Genomic DNA, 8,429 nt, shown 5'->3' with positions numbered 1-8,429 from the left:
TGGTGCTGGCACAACTGGTTGTTATCATGTAGAAGAATGCGAATCGATCCATACTTATCTCCTTGTACTAAGGTCAAATCTAAGTGGATCAAGGAACTTCACATAAAACCAGAGACACTGAAACTTATAGAGGAGAAAGTGGGGAAAAGCCTTGAAGATATGGGCACAGGGGAAAAATTCCTGAACAGAACAGCAATGGCTTGTGCTGTAAGATCGAGAATTGACAAATGGGACCTAATGAAACTCCAAAGTTTCTGCAAGGCAAAAGACACCGTCAATAAGACAAAAAGACCACCAACAGATTGGGAAAGGATCTTTACCTATCCTAAATCAGATAGGGGACTAATATCCAACATATATTAAGAACTCAAGAAGGTGGACTTCAGAAAATCGAATAACCCCATTAAAAAATCGGGCTCAGAACTGAACAAAGAATTCTCACCTGAGGAATACCGAATGGCAGAGAAGCACCTGAAAAAATGTTCAACATCCTTAATCATCAGGGAAATGCAAATCAAAACAACTCTGAGATTCCACCTCACAACATTCAGAATGGCCAAGATCAAAAATTCAGGTGACAGCAGATGCTGGCGTGGATGTGGAGAAAGAGTAACACTCCTCCATTGTTGGTGGGATTGCAGACTTGTACAACCACTCTGGAAATCAGTCTGGCAGTTCCTCAGAAAATTGGACATAGTACTACCGGAGGATACAGCAATACCTCTCCTGGGCATATATCCAGAAGATGCCCCAACTGGTAAGTAGGACACATGCTCCACTATCTTCATAGCAGCATTATTTATAATAGCCAGAAGCTGGAAAGAACCCAGATGCCCTTCAACAGAGGAATGGATATAGAAAATGTGGCACATCTACAAATTGGAGTACTACTCAGCTATTAAAAAGAATGAATTTATGAAATTCCTAGCCAAATGGATGGAGCTGGAGGGCATCATCCTGAGTGAGGTAACACATTCACAAAGGAACTCACACAATATGTACTCACTGATAAGTGGATATTAGCCCCAAACCTAGGATTCCCAAGATATAAGATACAATTGCTAAACACATGAAACTCAAGAAGAAAGAAGACTGAAGTGTGGACACTATGCCCCTCCTTAGAATTGGGAACAAAACACCCATGGAAGGAGTTACAGAGACAAAGTTTGGAGCTGAGATGAAAGGATGGACCATGTAGAGACTGCCATATCCAGGGATCCACCCCATAATCAGCATCCAAACGCTGACACCATTGTATACACTAGCAAGATTTTATCGAAAGGACCCAGATGTAGCTGTCTCTTGTGAGACTATGCCGGGGCCTAGCAAACACAGAAGTGGATGCTCACAGTCAGCTAATGGATGGATCACAGGGCTCCCAATGTAGGAGCTAGAGAAAGAACCCAAGGAGCTAAAGGGATCTGCAACCCTATAGGTGGAACAACATTATGAACTAACCAGTACCCCGTAGCTCTTGACTCTAGCTGCATATGTATCAAAAGATGGCCTAGTCGGCCATCACTGGAAAGAGAGGCCCATTGGACACGCAAACTTTATATGCCCCAGTACAGGGGAACGCCAGGGCCAAAAAGGGGGAGTGGGTGGGTAGGGGAGTGGGCGTGGGTGGGTATGGGGGACTTTTGGTATAGCATTGGAAATGTAAATGAGCTAAATACCTAATAAAAATTGGAAAAAAAGAAATTACTTACAGCAGCCATATTCTAAGGGCAAACATTTCTCTTCTGAGCCACTGTAGAATATCCTGTTTTGGAAAATAAAATATAAGCATATAATTTCAAAAAAAAAAAAAGAAATACAGGAGAACACTGCTAAACAGTTAGAAGTCCTTAAAGAGGAAGCACAAAAATCCTTCAAAGAATTACATGAAAACACTGGTAAACAGATAGAAGCCCTTAAAGAGAAAACCCAAAAAATCCTTAAAGAATTACAGGAAAATATAACCAAACAGATGATGGAATTGAACAAAATCATCCAAGATCTAAAAATGGAAGTAGAAACAATACAGAAAACCCAAAGGAAGACAACTCTGGAGATAGAAACCCTAAGAAAGAAATTAGGAAGTATAATGTGCGCATCAACAATAGAATACAAGAGATGGAAGAGAGAATCTCAGGTGCAGAAGATTCCATGGAAAGCATTGACACAACAATCAAAGAAAATGCAAAATGCAAAAATAAAATCATAACTCAAAACTTCCAGAAAATCCAGGACACAATGAGAAGACCAAACCTAAGGATAGTAGGTATAGAAGAAAATGAAGCTTTTCAACTTAAAGGGCCAGTAAATATGTTCAACAAAATTGTAGAAAAAATTTCCATAACCTAAAGAAAGAGATGCCCATGAACATATAAGAATCCAACAGAACTCCAAATAGACCGGATTAGAAAAGAAATTCCTCCAGACACATAATAATCAGAAAAAAAAAAAAAACAATTGCACTAACTAAAGTTAGAATATTAAAAGCAGTAAGGAAAAAGGTAAAGTACCATGTAAAGGCAGGCCTATTAGAATTACACCAGACTTCTTACTAGAGACTATGAAAGCCAGAAGATCCTGGACAGATGTTACACAGACCCTAAGAGAACACAAATGCCAGCCCAGGCTACTGTACCCAACAAAAAATTACCATAGATGGAGACATCAAAGTATTCCATGAAGAAACCAAATTCACACAATACCTTTCAATGAGTCCAGCCCTTCAAAGGATAATAAAGGGAAAACTCCAACACAGGCAGTGAAATTGTGACCTAGAAAAAGCAAGGAAGTGATCCTTCAATTAAACTAAAAGAAGATAGCCTCAAGAAGAATCCCAGCTCTAACAACAAAAATAACAGGAAGCAACACTTAATTTTTCTTAATATCTCTTATTATCAATGGACTCAATTCTCCAATAAAAGGAAATAGACTGGCTACATAGACAGGACCCAAAATTCGCTGTGTACAGGAAACACACCCCAGGGACAAAGACAGGTACTACCTCCAAGCAAAAGGCTGGAAAACAATTTTCCAAGCATATGATCAGAAGAAACAAGCTGGAGTAGCCATTGTAATATGGAATAAAATCGACTTCCAACCCAAAGTTATCACAAAAGACAAGGAGAGACACTTCATACTCATCAAAGAAAAAATCTTCCAAGATGAATTCTCAATTCTGAACATCTATGCTCCAAATGCAAGGGCATTCACATTCATTAAGAAAACATTAGTGAAGCTCAAAGCACACCTTGCACCTCACACAATAATAGTGGGAGACTTCAACACCCTACTCTCATCAATGGACTGATCCTGGAAACAGTAACTAAACAGAAACACATTGACACTAAGAGAAGTTATGAAACAAATGGATTTAACAGATATCTATAGAACATTTTATCCTAAAACAAAAGGATATCCCTTCTTCTCAGTACCACATATACCTTCTCCAAATTTGACCATATAATTGGTCACAAAACAGGCCTCAACAGATACAAAAATATTGAAATTATCCCATGCATCCTATCAGATCACCACAGACTAAGGCTGATCTTCAATAACAACATAAATAATAGAAATAATAATAGAAAGCCAAAATTCACGTGGAAGCTGAACAACAATCTACACAATGATAACTTGTTCAAGGAAGAAATAAATAAAGAGATTAAAGACTTTTTAGAAATAATGAAAATGAAGCCACAACATACTCAAATTGTGTATGGGAAACAGCATTCCTAAGAGGAAAACTGATAGCTCTGAGTGCTGTCAAAAAGAAACTGGAAGGAGCATACACTAGAAGCTTAACAGCACACCTAAAAGCTGTAGAACAAAAGGAAGCAAATTTACCCAAGAGGAGTAGACTGTAGGAAATAATCAAACTTAGGGCTGAAATCAACCAAGTGGAAACAAAAAGAACTATACAATCAACCTAAGCACGAGCTGGTTCTTTGAGAAAATCAACAAGATTGATAAACCCTTAGCCAGACTAATTAGAGGGCACAGGGACAGTATCCTAATTAACAAAATCAAAAATGAAAAAGGAGATATAACAACAACCTGAGGAAATCCAAAACATCATCACATTCTACTACAAAAGTCTATACTTGAAAAACTGGAAAACCGGATGAAATGGATAATTTCCTAGAAATATACTAGGTAGCAAAATCAGGATCAGATTATTGACCAAAACAGCCCTATATCCTCTAAACAAATAGAAGCCGTCATTCATAGTCTCCCAAACAAACAAAAAAAAAAAAAGCTCAGTACCAGATGGTTTTAGTGCAGAGTTCTATCAGACCTAAAAGAAGACCTAATTCCAATTCTCCTGAAACTATTCCACAAAATAGAAACAGAAGGTATTTTACCCAATTCATTCTATGAAGCCATAGTTACTCTGATACCTAAATCACATAAAGACCCAACAAAGAAAGACAATTTACAAATAATTTCCCTTATGAATATCGATGAAAATACTGAATAGAATTCTTGCAAACTGAATCCAAGAACACATGAAAACAATTATCTATCATGATCAAGTAGGATTCATCCCAGAGATGCAGGGATTGTTTATTATATGGAAATCGATCAACATAATCCACTATATAAACAAACTCAAAGACAATAACCACATGATCATCTCTTTAGATGCTGATAAAGCATTTGACAAAATCCACAACTATTTATGATAAAAGTCTTGGAAATATCAGGAATTCAGGCTCATACCTAAATATAATAAAAGCAATATACAGCTAAACAGTAGCCCACATCAAACTCAATGGAGAGAAACTCGAAGCAATCCCACTAAATTCAGGGACTAAACAAGGCTTTCTCCCTACCTCTTCAATATAGTACTTGAAATCTTAGCCAGAGCAACAAAAGGAGATCAAGGGGATACAAATTGGAAAGGAAGAAGTCAAAAGAGCAGTATTTTCAGATGATAAGATAGTATATATAAGTGCCCCTAAAATTCCACCAGAGAACTCCTAAACCTGATAAACAGCTTCAGTGCAGTAGCTGGATATAAATTTTACTCAAACAAATCAATGACCTTTCTCTACACAAAGGATAAACAGGCATTTGGGAAACCAGACCCTTCACAATTGTCACAAATAATATGAAATACCTTGGTGTGACTCTAACTAAGCAAGTGAAAAATCTGTATGATAAGAACTTCAAGACTCTAGAAAGAAATCAAAGATCTCAGAAGATGGAAAGATCGCCCATGCTCATAGATCAGCAGGATTAACATAGTCAAAATGGCCATCCTGCCGAAAGCAATCTACAGATTCAATGCGATCCCCATCAAAATATCAACTCAATTTTTCATTGAGTTAGAAATGGCAATTTGCCATCACTGGAAAGAGAGGCCTATTGGTCAGGCAAACTTTATATGCCCCAGTACAGGGGAACGCCAGGGCAAAAAAATGGGAATGGGTGGGTAGGGGAAAGGGGGGGGGGGTGACTTTTGAGATAGCATTGGAAATGTAATTGAAGAAAATATGTAAAAAAAAAAAAGAAAGAAAGAAATGGCAATTTGCAAATTCATCTGGAATAACAAACCCTGGGATAGGAAAAATTGTTATAAATAATAAAAGCATCTCTGGTAGAATCACCATGCGTGACCTCAAACTTTACTACAGAGCAATTGTGATGAAAACTGCATGGTACTGATACAGAGATAGACAGGTAGATCAAAGGAATAGAACTTAAGGCCCAGAAATAAACCCACATACCTATGGTCAGTTGATCTTTGACGAATGAACTAAAAACATCCAGTGGAAAAAAGACAGCATTTTCAACAAATGGTATTGTCTCAACTGGCAATTATCATGTACAAGAATGTGAATTGATCAATTTTTATCTCCTTGTACAAAACTCAAGTCTAAGTGGAACTCCACGTAAAATGAGAGACACTAAAACTTATAGATCAGAAAGTGGGGAAAAGCATCGAAGATATCGGCACAGGGGAGAAATTCCTGAACAAAACAGCAATGGCTAGTGCTGTAAGATTGAGAATCGCCAAAAGAGACCTCATAAAATTACAAAGCTTCTGTAAGGCAAAAGACACTGTCAATAAGATAAAAAGGCCACCAACAGATTGTAAAAGGATCTTTACCAATTCTAATTCAGATAGGGGACTAATATCCACTATATACAAAGAACTCAAGAAGTTGGACTCCAGAAAAATCAAATAACCCCATTAAAAATGGCATACAAAGCTAAAGAAAGAATTCTTAACTGAGGAATAACAAATGGCTGAGAAGCACCTGAAAAAATCTTGAACATCCTTAATCATCAGAGAAATGCAAATTAAAACAACCCTGAGATTCCACCTCACACCAGTCAGAATAGCTAAGATCAAAAATTCAGGTGACAGCAGATGCTGGCAAGGATGTGGTGAACGAGGAACACTACTCCATTGCTGTTGGGGTTGCTAGCTGGTACAACGACTCTGGAAATCAATCTGGCAGTTTCTTAGAAAATTTTACATTGTACTACTAGAATATACAGCAATATCTCTCCTGGGCATATACCCAGAAGTTGTTCCAACTTGTAATAAGGACACATGTTCCACTATGTACATAGCAGCCTTATTTATAATAGCCAGAAGCTAGAAAGAACCCAGATGCCTCTCCACAGAGGAATAGATATAGAAAATGTGGGACATTTACACAATGGAGTATTACTCAGCAAATAAAAAACAATGAATTTATGAAATTCTTAGGCAAACGGGTGGATCTCTACAAGATCATCTTGAGTGAGGTAACCCAATCACAAAAGAACTCACATGATATACACACACTAATAAATGGATATTAGCCCAGAAACTTAGAATACCCAAGATACAATTTCCAAAACACAAACTCAAGAATAAAGAAGACCAAAGTGTACATACTTCATTCCTTCTTAGAATGGGGAACAAAATACCTATAGAAGGAGTTATAGAGACAAAGGAGGGAACTGAGATGGAAGGAAGGAGCATCCAAAGACTGCCCCACCCAGGGATCTATCCCATAAACAACCACCAAACCCGGACACTATTTCATATACCAATAAAATATTGCTGACAGGACCCTGATATAGTTGTCTCTTTTGAGGCTATGCCAGTGCCTGGCAAATACAGAAGTGGATGCTCATAGTCATCTGTTGGATGGAACACAGTGCCCCCAATGAAGGAGCTAGAGAAAGTAACTATGGAGCTAAAGAGGTCTGCAACCCTATAGGAGGAACAACAATATGAACTAACCAGTAACCACAGAGCTCGTGCCTCTAGCTGGATATGTAGCAGAAGACAGCCTAGTGGGCCAACATTGGGAGTAGAAGCACTTGGTCTTGTGAAGATTATATACCTCATTACAGGGTAATTCCATGGCAAGGAAGCAGGAGTGGGTGGGTTGGGGAGCAGGGCCGGTGCATAGTATAGGGGGCTTTGGGGCTATCATCTTAAATATAAATAAAGAAAATATCTAATAAAAATTGTGTTTTATTAAAAATAATTATGAGGCCATTTTAGGAAATGATATCATCTTCATTAATAAATGGATATTAGCCCAGAAACTTAGAATACTCAAGTTACAATTTGCAAAACATATGAAACTCAACAAGAAGGAAAACCAAAGTGTGGATATTTTGCTCCCTTTTAGAATGGGAAACAAAATACCCATGGTAGGAGTTACAGAAACAAAGTTCATACCTGAAACTTAAGGAAGGACCATCCAGAGACTGCCCCACCCATGGGTCCATCCCATAAACAATCACCAAACACAGACATGCTTGAATACACCAACAAGATTATGTTGATAGAACCCTGATATAGCTATTTCTTGTGAGGCTATGCCAGTGCCTGACAAATATAGAAGTGAATCCTAACAGTCATCTATTGAATGGAACACAGGGCCCCCAATGGAGGAGCTAGAGTAATTACCCAAGGAGTTAATGGGGTCTGCAACCCTATAGGAGGAACAACAATATGAAATAACCAGTGCCCCCAGCCCCTAGAGTTCATATCTTTTGTTGAATATGTAGCAGAGGATGGCCTAGTAGGTCATAAATGGGAGGAGAGGCCCTTGGTCTTCCTATGATTATATGCCCCATTACAGATGAGTGCCAAGGTCAGGAAGTAGGAGTGGGTAGGTTTGTGAGCAGAGCAGGGGGAGTTTATAGGGGACTTCTGAGAGGAATCTAGTAAAGTAGATAGCAGATGAAATGAAAATGAAGAGAATATCTAATAAAAAATAATAAATTTTTGTTACATAAATAATGGTCATAAAATATGACTTCTTTATGTTCATGTAATTTTTTTATTTCCCTGTATTACACACACACTTACACACACACACACACACACACACACACAGAGAGAGAGAGAGAGAGAGAGAGAGAGAGAGAGAGAGGGAGAGAGGGAGGGAGAGAGAGAGAACTTCATATTTTTTTAG

The sequence above is a fragment of the Mus musculus genome, chromosome 6 (assembly GCF_000001635.26).
Source record: "Mus musculus strain C57BL/6J chromosome 6, GRCm38.p6 C57BL/6J".
Taxonomy (NCBI): Eukaryota; Metazoa; Chordata; class Mammalia; order Rodentia; family Muridae; genus Mus; species Mus musculus.
The sequence above is the reverse complement of the archived record's forward strand: the minus strand, read 5'-3'. Positions refer to the sequence as shown.